This window comes from Miniopterus schreibersii, assembly GCF_964146895.1.
Source record: "Miniopterus schreibersii genome assembly, chromosome: 11".
In the NCBI taxonomy this organism is placed as follows: Eukaryota; Metazoa; Chordata; class Mammalia; order Chiroptera; family Miniopteridae; genus Miniopterus; species Miniopterus schreibersii.
In genome coordinates, this window is record NC_138111.1 from 29,578,935 (window position 1) to 29,594,295 (window position 15,361).

Below are 15,361 nucleotides of genomic sequence, written 5' to 3' on the forward strand. Positions count from 1 at the left end.
TAAACGGACAGAAACAGGCCCTGGTTGCAGATCGCAGCCCTGCTACTTACCAGCTGCGTGACTTTGGGCAAGGTCTCTAACCTCTCCACAGCTCAACTTCTTCATCAGTAGAAGAGACAGGAGAGTGACACTCCCATGGGTTGGTGTGTGAATTAGTGATACAAGAGGTTGAGGTTCACAATAAATCGGAGTTGTTATTCTGACACCTGAAAGAATGGGGAGAACAATCTTCAACTGTTGATTCAAGAGAACAGCACGTTCTGCTTCAAGGTATTGCTAATACATTTCATAAAACATTTCATAAAAATATACAATCATTGAATGTGAGAGATGACATCATCAACCCTGCGCAGTCAGTCGCCTTATGTGGACTATTGAGTTTTCAGCCCACTAACAAGTATCTGTTTTCACCTAAAGCACTGTGTTTCTTATCAAAAGTGTATGAGGATATCCATATTTGTGTATTTTGAAAAGTTATGTGCTCTTAAGAATTTTAGAGCTGGAATATGGTCCAATTTGATAGATGAGGAGGAAAATGAAGTCAGCAATGTCAAGGGACTTGTCCAAGGTCACAATGCTATTTATTAGCATTTCGAGATGAGCTCCCAAGCCAGTGTTCTTGCCACATCATCCCAGTTTCCACTCTGCAGTATCTTTTCTGTTCTTCTCTGTCTTTCTTATAACCACATTACTGTATTTAAAACATAATCCAGAATCAATTTGCTCTTTTTGAAAAAAACAAAAACACCTTGTCAACTCGACAGTTGTACCTGGCCCTCCCAGTCTAGGCTCGTGGCCAGAACGTGACGGAAAGCCCGTCCTCGGGGAGCACTCAAGCTTGCGGTGCCGGCGGAATGTTAGGGAACACCGCAGTCGGCCAACACGTGGGGAGGCCTGCTTGTGATTACCAGAAAACTCGGGGGACCGGATGGGTTTGGGAAACATTTTTGTAGGGTTTTGCTAACAGAAAAATGAAAGGGAATCTGGTATATGTTAATTGACAGATTATTCCAGAAGAGTGTTCAAAAATATAAAATATAAATTGGCAAATTCAAGCATGTCTGAAACAGGGAACTTTGCTGAGACGCTCATGTGTGTTGAGTGAGATGATGACATTTGCATTCAAGCCAAGCTCCAGAGAGTTTCAAGTCACAGTTTCCACTTTCCACCCCATTCCCGCCCCGTTCTCATGCACTCTCCTAGTGTGGGTTTCCTAGGCTGGGTCTGGGCTGCGGGGGTGGTGTGGTCCTGTTCACCTTCGTTAAATTTACCTGCACTTGTGCCATTCTCCATGTCACCAGGCGGCGTGGACAGAACCTCTGAGAATCCCTACTCTGTGCAGTGGGAGAACTCACAGCAAAATAAGAAAAGTCTGGTCCAGCCTGTAGCCAGGATTCCCAGATGTTTCCAAGGGAGGAAATGGTCACCCACATGCTCCACAGAGGGGAGAAGTGGCTTCTCTTTGAGTGAAGGGGAAAATATGACAGCGGTGCCCTTGGAGTAATCCTGCTGCTTGGAGCTGAGAGGGCGCACATGAAACCATGGCAGCTAGGAGACCCCCCTGCCTACTCCACCCAAGGCACGCCTTGGCCATGCCATAGTTTTCCACACAGCTTAGCCCGGGATGCAGCCCAGCTGTGCCCAGCTGTGGGAGCCAGGCAAAGAGTGGCAAGGTGTGGGAGGTCCATGAGAACAATGCCTACCACCAATGTCAACTGGAAATGCTATGAGGAAACTGTCCCTTTTTTCTCTGACTCTTGGCCAATAGTTGCACATACCTAGATTTTAGGGCCTGTAATTATTTAACCTTTATTTTACAGCTCAGGGATGGCAGATGCCTTGGTGCCCCACTTATAACCCATTGGCATTCACAGGACAATGGCTTGGTTTTTTTACCGTAGCCACCTATGACCCTGGGAGGGTCTTCTCTGGCCACATTAACATGTTCTGCTCCATGGGGGGGACTTAACTGGCCCAGGCGCAGCCCACACTCAGTGACATATGGACAAATAACCCAGATGGACATTCTAGCAAAATGTTTGGTGACATCTACTAAAGCTGAATGTATGCAAACATTATAACCCAGCAAATCCACTCCCAGATATGGCTGACAAATTGGTAGAAAGTCAAATTAAAAAGTCAGCCAATTAAAACTTTGTAGAAATCTTCAAAACATTTTGAGCAGATATGTATACTATATCTTCACCAAAACACATGTACTGGAATGTACATAGCAACCATCTTTGTAATAGTCCCAAATTGAAAATAATCCAAATATTTATCAACAATAGAATAGAATAGATGAATTGCAGGATGTTTCTACTGAGGAATACTACACAGTGAGAACAAAAGAGCTACACACGGCATGAACCGATCTCACACATCTTACGGTGAGCAAAAGCAGCCGGCACTACAGAGTTCAGAGGTATGATTCTTTTATATAAAGTTGAAAATATACAGCTAAAGGCAGAACTGATCTGTGGTGACAGAAGTCAGGACAGGGGCTTCTTTGGAGAGGTAGCATGGTACCTGGGAGGAGGAACAGGAGCTTTTGGGGAAGGCTGGTTATGTTTTATGTCCTGGTCTGGGTGTCAGTTACATGTTGCTGTACATTCATGACTTGTACTTTCCTGTACGTATCTTATACTTCACTATGGATACTTTCTAGAAATTATCCTCTAGCCTGCCTTCTATTAGTTCATTAGGGGGGATCCTCTACATCTCTCCAACAATTAGTCATTTACTCTGTTTCTGCTTAAACTCCTCTCAAGTCACAGACAGGCAAGTACAGAACTCTTTCATCACAGAATAAGGAGATGAGGTGGAGTGAATTCTTCTAAGAGTGATGTTACCGAACAACCTATCTTCTAAATTTACCCACGTGTGTGTGTGTGTGTGTGTGTGTGTGTGTGTGTGTGTGTGTGTGTCTGAATGGAGTATTAACGTTACCTGGAAACAAAATATACTTTTCTGAACAGTGAATGTCCATAAGAAGCACAAATCCCATAGTGTTTCTTAATAATTCTTTAAATTGCTGCTCTGAAGAGAATTAAAAATCAGACAAATATGCCAGGCCGGATGGCTCAACAGTTGAGCATCAACCTATATGATCCAGGGGATCTCGGTTTGATTCCCTGTCAGGGCACATGCCCGAGTTGTGGGCTTAATCCCCAGTAGGGGGCATGCAGGAGGCAGCCAATCAGTGATTCTCTCCTCATCGATGTTTCTATCTCTCTCTTTCCCTTTCCCTTCCTCTCTGTAATCAATAAAGGTATATTTTTAAAAATCAGGCTAATGTAATTTTGCAGATATCTCCAAAAACTATTGAAACCTTATCAACCAATGCAAAGTCCTATGATTATATAAATAATTAAAAATTGTAACAAATAAACATTAGTGCTATTGGGGAAGTAAATCAAAGAATTCTCTATTTCTAGAATGTTAATGAATTAACAAATGGCCTTTAAGAGATTTCAAAACTCACAATAAACTGAAAAATTCACAAATGAATAGCTAAAATCCAAAATAATTCAAAAATATTATAGAAAAGGTAAATATAAATGTTGAAAGGGAACCTGTCGATCTTGGGAAAGTGGGAACCACTGCCATCTTCCTTCCTAACTCATTATAATCACTTTAGCTTGTGTAAGACACTAGAAATGGGGCCACTGTTTGTGGAGAGAGACGGACAAAGAGAGAGAAGAAGGGAGACAGAGAAAATATGATAAAGGAATATTTACTATTTTTTCTAGCTTTAGTGAGATATAATTAGCATGTGGCCCCTCAGTCCTAGCTCCATTGAAGGATCAGCTGAGAAATAAAAGGAGACCAAAAAATCTATTTAGCACTTGGCAAGAAAACTACAGAAAAGGAAGTCTTCTGATTAGTGTTGAGCTCGCCTCTTTCTAGGCTAAGCCTACCCTCTATTATCTTTTATGGGTGCCCTCATTGCCATGTCAAATTAAGAGCTGACAGTGGGTCTCCTCTCCTGCCACTTTGGCCCAGCCTTGCTCTCATTCAGCCAGGTTAAACCGTCTTCCTTAATTACTAGCGGGAGCTCAGTCTTGCGCAAGGAGAGTTTGGGTGATAAATTCAAACAAGGGACCTTTGTTTGGTGCATGAAGTTGGACATCACGGTCACCTTAATTATGCAATGATGTCACCCAAGGCCGAGGGGAAGTTCTAAGGGCTTAATCACTGGGAGGCCTGGGAAGCCCGGGAGTAATGAGTAATGGGCATTGTTGCATGGATGCAACGCACCTCCTCTCCTGGGCAGAGCCAGCTGCAAATGGATGCAGGGGCAGGGAGTCGGTGGGCCCTGCTTTCCATTAGGGAAGCAGTATAGTGCAGGGGACCAGAGCGTGGCCTTCGGGACCAGGCTCTGTTGAGTCCTGGCTTGGGCATGACCTTGCTGTGTGCCCTTGGAAGACTTTCCTCACGTTGCCCCAGACATGGGGTAATGCTATCTAACTTGTAGGATCATAAGAAGCAAATGAGGCCATGTGCTTTAGTTCCTATTATAGTTCCCAGACAGAATAAGTTCTTGGTATTTTGGCCACAAGAGGAGGGGAATCCCCTTTGTCGTTAAGAATAGCTCCGTTACTCCCAAGAAGAGCAGGGCAGGGAGCTTCTGTTAGTGCCCAGGCATGTCACCTGGGTTTGCGACCCTTCTCTATTCACCTTTCTGAGCCTCAACTTCCCCCTTTGTAAGGGGACCTAAGGTTGTGAGGCTTGACTGAGACTGTGGATGGCGGAGAACCCCACACAGTGCCTTCATTTATTTCTAAGTGGGGATGAAAAACAAATGTTTGGGGAGCACAGCAAAGGAGACCCATGGTTTCTTCCCAGCCCTGCGAAAGTCTTATTATAACCAGCTTCCAGACAGCCGGGCCGAGCTAGCCTTCTGTCACGGAGAAGTGGTGCTTCCCGCTCATTTTGTTTCCTCTGGCCCGCCGATGGGCTGCTTGGTGAAGAATCACTCTGGCCTCCTGCTCTCGTCCCACTCCCCGCTCACCTCGGCCTCCGCTGACCCGCGCCGGCTGCGAGCAGGACGCAGGAGACGCAGGTAGGCCTTCCCCTCTCCTTCCTCGGGAGCTTCTGCTCCCTGCCCACCACTGGTCACCCTGGTCACCCACCAGAAAAATCCCCAATCTGCAGTCCCCTTTGCATCCTTACTGCCCCTGCTCCAAGTTTTCAGTGTTTCCCATGAGCAGGAAGGAACCTTCCTTCCTCCCTTTGGGGACAAGTGAGAACGCCCACAGTGCTCTCTTGTGAGGCTACCAAGGCCCCCTGCTTTCATTACTGATGGGAACAGAGGGTCCACTGGTGGGACTTTCTGCACACACACTCACACACACAGGAGACCGGATTTTACGCTCATTGCACGCCCCCGATGGGTAAGAGCCCCCAGCCTGTCATGGAAGTTTCTGGGGATGCTGGCAGACGGGCTTTGAACAGTAAGGGAAAGGGCTTGGTATGCGGGCAGCTGCGAGCCATGCTGCAGTGACGACTTGGAGGCTTCATTGGATCCAGAGCCAGCCCCGGTGGTGCGTGCTTCTGGGAAATATCTCTGCCACGGAGACAAGGCCACCCATGAGAACGATTGCCTTCTTGCTGATCCACATCCTATTTATAGTGTCGGTCCTGCAAAACAAATGTTTTTAACCATCCATCTGTAAACGCTGCTGGCACGTAGGCACTACTCCTGTTTGGTCTTAGCACACACCACCACAAGTCCCCATCTGGGTACAGTATTTCTAAGGGGATCAAGGAGGAGGCACACTGACCTGCAAAAAAAAACACACCAGAAACCTCTACCAAACAGGTGGCGGAATCCATACCTATGGAAAGCAGTCAAGGCCAACTGTGGTGGTTTGCAAAGAAAGGGCATGGCGTCTGCCCTCCCAGACCACCGGGAGGACCCTCCCTGCTGTGCTGGCTGGCGGAGACTTGTCTCCCACTAAGGCTGGAGTGGATGGGATGAGACAGAACACGCCCACGGTTGTGCCAGTTCTTCTTACTCAAGAGCCACACGCTTTATCATGTCAAATGACGAAAATATTTTGTCTTCTACCTAGCTTGGGGGCTTCCAGTTCTGGCAAGGATTACACGGATGCCAAAGCCAGCCGTCTCCCCAGGAATGTGAGCAAACTGGCTGAGGACTGAGCCCTCAAGATCCAACAAGCTACTGCATTTTGAATACAAGAAGTCACTTCTCACATTCTCTTGTTCTTGGGCCTCTACTGGGCTACAGCCCCCACCCCTTGTGAATCTGATACTGAACATAGATTTTACCAGAGTTCTGCCTCAGACATGAGTTTGCTCAACCCTCTTAGAGAACATCTGTAAGTTGTTTGTAAATTTGCATCTCCAGCTAAAGGGTCAAGAGGAAACATGACGCTCACTTTCCTCCTCTTTCCCCACCTCAGCCTCACCCTCAATAGAGGCACACTGACCAGTCCTGCCCCGTTAGGCCTCTGGGATACATAAATATTTTCTGAAAACGAAGATTATTGTGAGGACTTATAATTTTAACATTTATTCTGCTGATTTAATTTTCAAACAATGTTGAATAATAGTGGTACCCTCTCTTATCCTTGAATTATTGGAAATAGTTTTAGCTCTTTACCAGTTCAAATGTGCGTTCACAGTCTTTGGCATATTTACTCTGTTCACTTCTGCCTAAGCTGAGGTAGAGTTTTTATGAAGAACATCTTCCAAATTTTATCACATGTTTCTTTAGAACCCATTGATACCATCATTAGGTTTATCTCCTTTCATTGATTCTAGAATTCTGTTTCCAGATTTCCTGATGGTGCACCATTCTTTCAATTATTAACCCAACTGGGTTATTCTGTAATATTTACTCTTTTCCATATATTCCTGGGTTTTATTTGCTAATTTCTTATTTTAAATTTGTCATTTTACTCATGTTTGTTGTTCTATAATTGTTGTTTCAGTTCCATCTTTCTCAAATTTTGAAATTAAGATTAGGATAAACTTAAAATGAATTGGAGCCCGGCCGGGCGTGGCTTAGCGGTTGAGTGTCAGCCTAGGATCCAGGCGATTGGGGTTCAATTCCCAGTCAGGGCACATGCCCGGTTGTGGGCTTGATCAATGACTCTCTCATCGTTGATGTTTCTCTCTCTCTCCCTCTCCTTTCCTCTCTCTAAAATCAATAAAGATATATTTGAAAAATTTTTTTTTAATTAAATAAAATGAATTGGAGAATTTTCTGTAATTTTTTATATATCAGAAAATTTTTAACAACATGGGGATTGTCTGTTCTTTGCATGTAAAATGGATGTTATGAAATGGATGCTATGAAAATCAACAGAAGTAGATTATTTGTATGTTTATTTTTCTACCATTATTGAGACAATTTTATTGCATTATATTTTGTTAGAAAATCATTATTTTCCAGTATTTTTCAAATGTATTACTCTGGAGTTGCACAAAATATCCACCTATAGTGTTTTTCCTTTTTAGTATCTGTCATCATACCTCATTATTCATTCTTTTATTCGTTTACTTATTTTGGAAATGCCAGATGACACAGTTTTTATGGTTTTAATTAACACAAAACGTGCACATGAGCAGTCTATTCATTTCTTCCCTGTGCAACTGGCATTGGGACCGCTGACTGAAGGCCAGCTTTGCATTCCTGGAGAAGACATAGCAATCTCAGTATAGTAAAATTTGTTGCACATCAGCAGCACTTTCAGCTCCATGACCTTGTGGCCCAGAAAGTTCTGGAAGCCACTGGGCAGCATGTGCTTTGTGTTCTTGTTGCTCCCATAACCAACGCTGGACATCAAATTCTGGCCCTTGAATCTTCTGGGCACCCTGCTGTCAATGTCTCTGGGTTTCCACCAGTTATGCTCAGTTTTGACATATTGGCCCGACTGGTGCTGGATGAACCTCTCCCTCCAGCATCATTCAGTCCAGGAGAGTGGGAGGCCCTCAGGGCAGGAATCATTTCTTTCTCTGGCCAGAGAGCCAGCAGAGGCTCTATGACTTGCAGCAGGGGCTCAGTGACATGCTGAAGGAGTGGGTAAAGGCCCAAGGCTCAGTGCTGGGAGAGGCTGCTCCATGCCCTGGGTCCTTTTGATCCTGGGAGCTCACTAAAGGATGAGGCAGGAGGGGATACATTTGAGTCTTAAGCAAAGAGTTTGGGGGTGCTCCAAGAGGCAATCTCACCACTGTAGAGAGGGAACCAGGGGCCAGCTTCTCTTCAAGTGAAGTGGCATTCTCAGGGCTCCCAAGAGCCCCTTCATTTTAAAAAATAAAATCTCCATCATTTGCTGCCTTTAGACCAGTACTCTTCAAATTGTAATGTACACACAAATCACCTAGGGAACTTGATAAAATGCAGATTTTCCTAAGCCGGGTGGGCACCTAAGATTCTTCATTCCAATGAGTTCCCAGGCCATGCTGCTGTTGCTGGCCCACAGCTCACACTACAAATAGTGAGACCTTAAGGAACACACATCACACGCCTGATCTTTCTACACTAGAGGGGCTTTCATCCAGTAGCAACTTGAGTCCCCACTTACAGTGGCCTGCAGACAGGGTGGAAGGATGCTAAATGTGTGAAGGTGAGAGGATGGGCTTATTTACCAACAGTTCCAACAAACACATCCCCTCTTCCAAGTTCACCAGGTTTCCGCAAAGATACTCTTGACACTCTTCATATCTGAGAAGTTCATTCTGGGCATGTAAGGGGTTAAAGGGACTAGAGACAGTGAGAGAAAGCTCCCTTTTCATGGCACTTCTAACAAGCTGAACCCGATCCAAACCTTGTTCAATGAGCACTTATTTTATACAAATAAGATCACAGGCGCATACTCATCTCTAATTAAACCAGAAAGGAAGCATTTGTTCTAATTGGACTGCATAGCTCAGGAATTAATTGTGAGATTGTTTAGAATTGCAATCTTGTGACCTGCTCACCAAAAGGTGGGGAAACCCCTATTTTAGGAGCTCTGCTCTATGTAATTTTTTCTGCACTTTTTTTTTTCTTTTTAATTCCTGGAAACCTTAGTGCAAGTTGAACCCATGATTTACAAACAAAAGCAAAAACTTCTAAGGGCAGCTTACTGTGCGGTTTCATAAAAGCCTTGGCAAAGGTGAGGATAACTCAATTTAGCACAATATTCTAATGTGCCCCTGAGAAAACACCCTCATAATTAGGGATTTGCACTATTTCTATGGGGGGAATCATGTGTCACATTATTTATCAATATCAAAAGAGTCACTTTTGTATTCGGCCGTCTGGAGTGCCTGGAAAGAAGATATTCTCACCAAATGCTAATCTCAGGCCACATTCAGCCAAAGGTGCAAAGGGTTTTCATTGGCACATCTTGTGTGTTTGGGTGGCATTAATTACCACCAAGTTTGCAAAGTATTATTTGCCAGGGCTTGGTGCAATCAGTGCGTGAGCTGCCCTGCTCGGCGTGGGCCCTCCCTTCTGCATCTTGGTACAGCTTGCTGACAAGCGCCTGTTTTTTACCTGCTGCAGAGAGAACAAGCTGGCTCTTCGCCTTACAAAAGCTAATAAATTAAAGGATACAGCTATGTCATCCTTCACTGCACACCCTGAAACCCTCGGGACCAGGGGCAGATGTCTTCAGAGGATTGAGCAGGCTGGGACCGGGGTGCTCTTTCCCACCTGGGGAGGCCCCAGACCATTTGGTGCAGCTCTGCTCAGCTAGGTGTGCTTTGGTTACTAATACTCTGCCAGGGGCTACAGGAAACCCAGTTCACTGCCAAGAACTAGCTTGAGCTTGTGATGCTGACACTTGGGAAAGTCTTGCTTTGACTTGTATATAGAAATAGTACATGTCAAGTTGAATGTGAGTGATGGAGAAAAGGGGGGGGGCAGTGTTTGACATGGTCTTCCCATGAAATGCTGCATTTCATGTCAGTAACATTTTAAGAGAACATATTCATGAGCAGGTCCAATTTCTGCTGGGTGTTTTCCCACCTCACAGCCTTCATCCTACCGAATGCACAAGTCTGCACAGTTGCTTGTTACTTAATGCAAAACCAAGCTATCCTTGAGTAGGTTGCAGGGATGGAAAATGAAGACAGCTTTGCCAGAATTACATAACCTGAAGCAACCCAAATCAGACAGTAGAGGATAGATAAATGGAGCTGAACTAAAACAAGGAGAGTTACTTTTCTTTGAGAATGGATTTAAATGAAGACCAAGAGGGACTCACTGACTGATGAGTGTGCCCAGCAGATTCATGTGTCAGCTATGAAACAACCTCCACACTGCCAGCGTGGTGCCAGGGCATGGGGAAGATAAATGGGGAATGGAAGGCATAATTCTCCCCACAGGGAGGGAGCAAACCTGACACCTGTGAAATTCTGAGTAGATTGCAAGGGAACTTCTCACTAGACTGTAAGGTCTTTAAAGGTTAGCTTAGGTCTCTGAGTTCCCATCAGCTAACATGGGAGCCCACCCTAGGCTCAGCAGATCTTTGTGGAATGGATGGATGAGCAACAGGAGACAGAACATAACTGAGGGGAAGCACAGATAACCACCGCTATACAGTTTAGAAGGGGACAGACTGACATGGGATTGAATACGTGGGGAAGGATCCTGAAGAGCGAGTTCAGCCTCACCTCAAAGAATGACCCAGAATATCCCATGGCTCCTAAGTCCCCTGATTCCTATTTCTGGCCTTTTCCCACTCTACTAAGTTTCCTGAGTTCATAAACTGTATCTGGTTTCATTCACTGCCGAGAAAGTTTAATTTACAGACTCCTAATTCCACTGCTCATACTGGGTAACAGCCTTAGCATCATGTGATTAATATATGTGAAAACAAAAAGACAACAAAAATAAAAAGAAATGCTAGTTTGTGGTTCATTTTGCTTGTTGCACATGAAGTGTTTTATGAGCCCCAATTTTTTAATTGTATATTTTTTCACATATCCAATAGCACGCATACATAAGAGTATTTAAATATTTTAAGATTCATGTGTTTAACTAAAATATACTTCGAATACATGTTGTATCAGTCAGGATTGGTTAAACTATGCAGTGGTAACAAATGAGTTCTGAAATCTCAATGGTTTTGCACACCAAAAGTTTATTTCCCACTCTGCTATATGTTCAGGTATATAGCAGGGAGAGGGGTTTTACTCTGCAGGAACCAGGCTCTATCATTTACAACACCTCCAGACCCTATAGGAGGGGGAGACACAGCTGAAAAGGCTCATGTTTCAGCTCTAAGACACTATAGTCCAGAAATGACACGAACAACTTTTGCCTACAGCCCATTAGTCCTGTGACCTGCCTAACCACAAGGGAACCAGAACACATGGGAGAGCAGATAGAATGTGTGTTGAGTGCCATTCTTTCTAGAATATTCTCTGTAAGGAAATTTCAGGACCACCACAGTGTGAAGTCATTGCCCTAATGACAGGTAACCTCCCAAAAGAAGACGTTTTTCTTTCCCTGGAGTCTTGGAGAGAACCTGAAGTGGTGAGTAGCAGGATATGAGTTATAGAATACCTTAGATGGGTTGCCACTGGCATCCTGGATCCCACAGCAAATGTCATTTTCAAAAACAAAATAAAGAGGAAATGGCAGCCACCACTGGTTAAAAACTTACCAAGGATGTCATCAACCTCTTACAGTAAAGCCCAAACTACTGCTAAGAGGCTTCTTTGATCTTCTAGGCCACCAACATACCTCTTAGTTGGATGATACCAAAGGGCCACAAAGAGTCTAGACTAGGAGCCACAGCCTACAGGGGAAACACTAATCAAGGTCTGCCAGGGAGATGCTGAGGGTAGAGTAACTCTTTGGCACAAACTTCACATTCACAACATCTCCAATTTTGTCTTGGTTGTCATTTCTAACTAGGAATTCTAGAAATATAGCAAGTAGATTGAACATTTAAAATATATCATTCATTTTTGTAAGACCTTTTTGGTGGTTCTTCCTTTTTTTAAGTAGTGAGAACTTTCAAATTGAAAATTCAAAACCTCAAAACTCCCTGGACCCCTGAGAGGCCTTACCAAGGATAGATAATTCAGTGAGCTAGTTGAAAAAACCAATTGTGAATGCATGTGGGTGTTAGCCCTCTAAAGACTAGCTGCCCTAACCCGATTCCACCCCAGGGTCATGAGCAAACCACCCCGGTAGGGTGACCAACCACAAGGAGAAAGGCAAGAAGACCCACTTGTGGTGGGGACCTTCCAATGCAGGTTCTCAGCCTAGCCCGTGTGGATTGTACCTGGCCTCCAGTTGCTACAGTTGCCAAAACCTTGAAATGTAATTGAGACAAGTTGGTCGGATTCTTCAGGTTGAGAGGACCCAGGATTAAGCCAGTGTGGAGGCTCTATTGCCTTTCAGCATTGGAAGGGTGGTCCCAGGGATGGGGGTTTTGGCCTGAGGCCCACTAAAACCCATCACCTGAACAAATATCTTCCTGTCACATTGAAGTTACTAAAGAGAACAGCTGAGGTTCAACAAAGCATCTGCTAATAAATTGTCTCCACAGTGTCAGCTCTCCCACTGGGGGCCCATCCTGCACACTGACATTATTTTTCTTAAGTTGAACAAAAGGAAACCCAGGATGGCATTGATCCAGGCTAACTGGCTAAGTCGGCACAGTTGGCTCCACAAGTGTAAAGACACCTCACTGATCATTAGCTCCAAATAACCTCAAAACCGGGCTCTGTAAATCCATCTCCTCTGCAGACAGATACAAACCACGGGCCAAGTCCTCTGTGTCCCAGACCACTGCTCTCTGTGGTGGGAAGCTGTGATGGAAAGAGGCTCCCAGCCGGTTGACAAAGCAGAGGGAGAGAAAGGCCTGGCCTGGGGGCAGGGTGGAGAGGCTGGCTGAGAAACGGGGGTGTTTGTTCTTGATGCCTCCAGCCCAGGGCTGCCTGGGAACTCGGGGAGGCTCAGGAGCCCAGGCCCCAGGTGCATGGCATGCCTGTTGCTGCTGAACCTGGGCCAACATTAGCAAAGGCTGAGGTGAAGTTGGGTTGTGCGGGAAACTGCTTGCTTTTTTCTGCCAGTGGCAACTTGTGTTTGGAACTGCATTTTGCATTAAAATATGGAAAATGGTGTTGGGTCTGTTGTACAAGGCAGCTGGCAGGGCCAGATTTAGGTCATCTGTTTTCTGAGCTAAGAAAATGCTTATTTGGGCTTTCAAAAAGTTTTTTCCTACTTTTTAAAGTGTGTCAATCAAAAGTATTTAATGAGTGTCTGATGGTACATGGCCATAGGCTCACTTCTTGGTAACAGAGCAGCTTCACAGACACAGGCTCGTGGGCTTTTATTATCTGGCACAGACAAAACCAGTATGCTGAGTATCCAGAAAATCTCAAAGTTCAAGAAAGTCGTAGAGGGTGAACTTGGGATGGACAATTCTTCTCACCTTGATCGAGTTCATTCATGGCAATGTACCAGTGATGTCCACTTCTTTCTTTACTTTCGGCTTTACAAATAGTCACATGCCTAGGAAATTCTTCAAGGAATGTTCTGGCTGTGCTCTTATATTCAGGAGTGCACTAGAGAACCTTGATTTTAGAAACGCAGGGATTTGTCTGTTGTTTGAAAATGATTTCCATTTGAATATCTCATGTGTTTGGGCCTCTCTGGCTCACATCACCTTTAGAAGGAGCAACCTGAAATATGTAATAAAGGAAGCAACACCAGGTTGGAATTTATCCAAGCAGATGACCAGGTCAGTCCAGAGTCAGACTCTTCTACAAATCCTCTCACCTCTATGGTATCACTCTCTGGGCTACAGACAAACCACGTGACCTAAGTTACTTACTGCTGGACAGCAAATGGACTCTTCCCAGTTTCCCAGTGGCTTCTTTGGGCCCTTCTTTCTCTTGCAACATTGTTCCGTTCTGATTGACTTCTGTAGATTACGTCTATGAAAGTAAAAGGTTGGGGTCATTCCTTAAAGATGGATCAGAGTGCGGGAAATAATGATTCTAACTTACCTGCTTGAATTGGGATTCTCCAAAGCAGTGACCACAGAAGGAGGTTAGAAAGAATAAACCGTGATTAGAAGACATGTGGATGTCCCTCTACAGGCCTTTGCAGTTTCCTAAGCATCCGCATGTTCTCCACAGGAAAGCACATAAGCCAACAGCATAGTTCCTGCCAAAGAGGCCTTCAGATTCCCTATTTATATGAAAAGAAGCAGAATTCTAAGCAAAAAGAAAAAGAAGAATTTTTGTTGATAAAGATCTAATCAGAGAAGAAAAACCTCTGGCTGAGAAGGTATAAGAATCCGCTTTCCAATAATAAGCCCCTGGTGGGGACGCACGATGAGTTCAGATTTTCTTTTAACAAATACACTACAGTAAGCCAGGCAATGTGGCACTGCTCTTGTAGTACCTACAGAGTAGTGGCAATAAATGAGTTTGAGCAAAAGGACATACTATTAAAAGAATTACAAATGGCTACTATGAAAAAGATAAATAAAGGGCTGACTTCGAGAAGAACAAGCTATCAGAAAAGGCCCATTGGAGGATGCCATGTTCAAGCTGAGGCCTAGAGTGTAAGGAGGAGAGGGACGAGTGCTCCCAAGCAGAACAGCATAGCAGGAGACCCAGAGGCAGGGGAAAGTTAGCATATTTGAGAAACTAAGAGAAGGCCAGTGTGGCTGAACCCGATAGACTGAGGGTGAGAGTGGGATGAAGTACAGTTAGAGATAAGCAGGGGCTGGATCATGGGCACTTTCTGGCCACGGTGAGGATTTGGATTTTAATTCATGTGCAATAAGAAGGGATAATTGTGATATGACTTGTTTGCATAATTAGAAGATTATCCTGGATGCTTTGTGGAGAATGGATTGGAGTTGAGGTAAAGAAGAAAAAAATAATAATTCAGGAAGTGTTAGAATAGTCTATATGAACTGTTGGAATAGTCGACATAAGTGATAATAGTGGACTGGGTGAAGGTAGTAACATGGGGATAGAGTGGGGTAGACCAGTTAGATGAATAAAAGTTCTGTTTTAGACATGTTAGTTTAGATATATCTGCAAGACATCCAAGGAGTGATAGTAAGAGGCAGTAAGATACATGAGTCTGGAGTTTATAAATACAAATTTGGAAGTCACTGGCATAAAACAGTATTTATATACCTGGGAATGAGTGAGGTTAGCTGGTGTGAGAGCAGAGAGAGAAGAGGGACAAGGAGTGAGCATTAGGAACTGCAAACATGTCCATATTAAGTAGCTTATGTGTAGCCAGTAGAGGAAATAGCTTTAAGTCTTAGCTCTGTCACTGAGTCTATGTCCTTGAGCCAAGAAACTGGATTATGTGGACTCAAAGGTCCCTTAATGTTTACTACTCTATAATTTTACCAAA

The 15,361-nt window shown here is 44.3% G+C and overlaps 1 long non-coding RNA gene across 1 annotated transcript in view; it reads right to left on the reverse strand.

Annotated features, from left to right (window-relative positions):
* The window catches only part of LOC308563619, a 91,967-nt gene that overhangs the window by 36,023 nt on the left and 40,583 nt on the right, over positions 1-15,361 (reverse strand). The window contains exons 2-3 of the long non-coding RNA XR_013999799.1: positions 13,812-13,914; positions 51-206 (exon numbers count right to left, since the gene is read on the reverse strand). This is a non-coding gene — a long non-coding RNA (uncharacterized lncRNA). The remainder of the gene's footprint in view (positions 1-50; positions 207-13,811; positions 13,915-15,361) is intronic.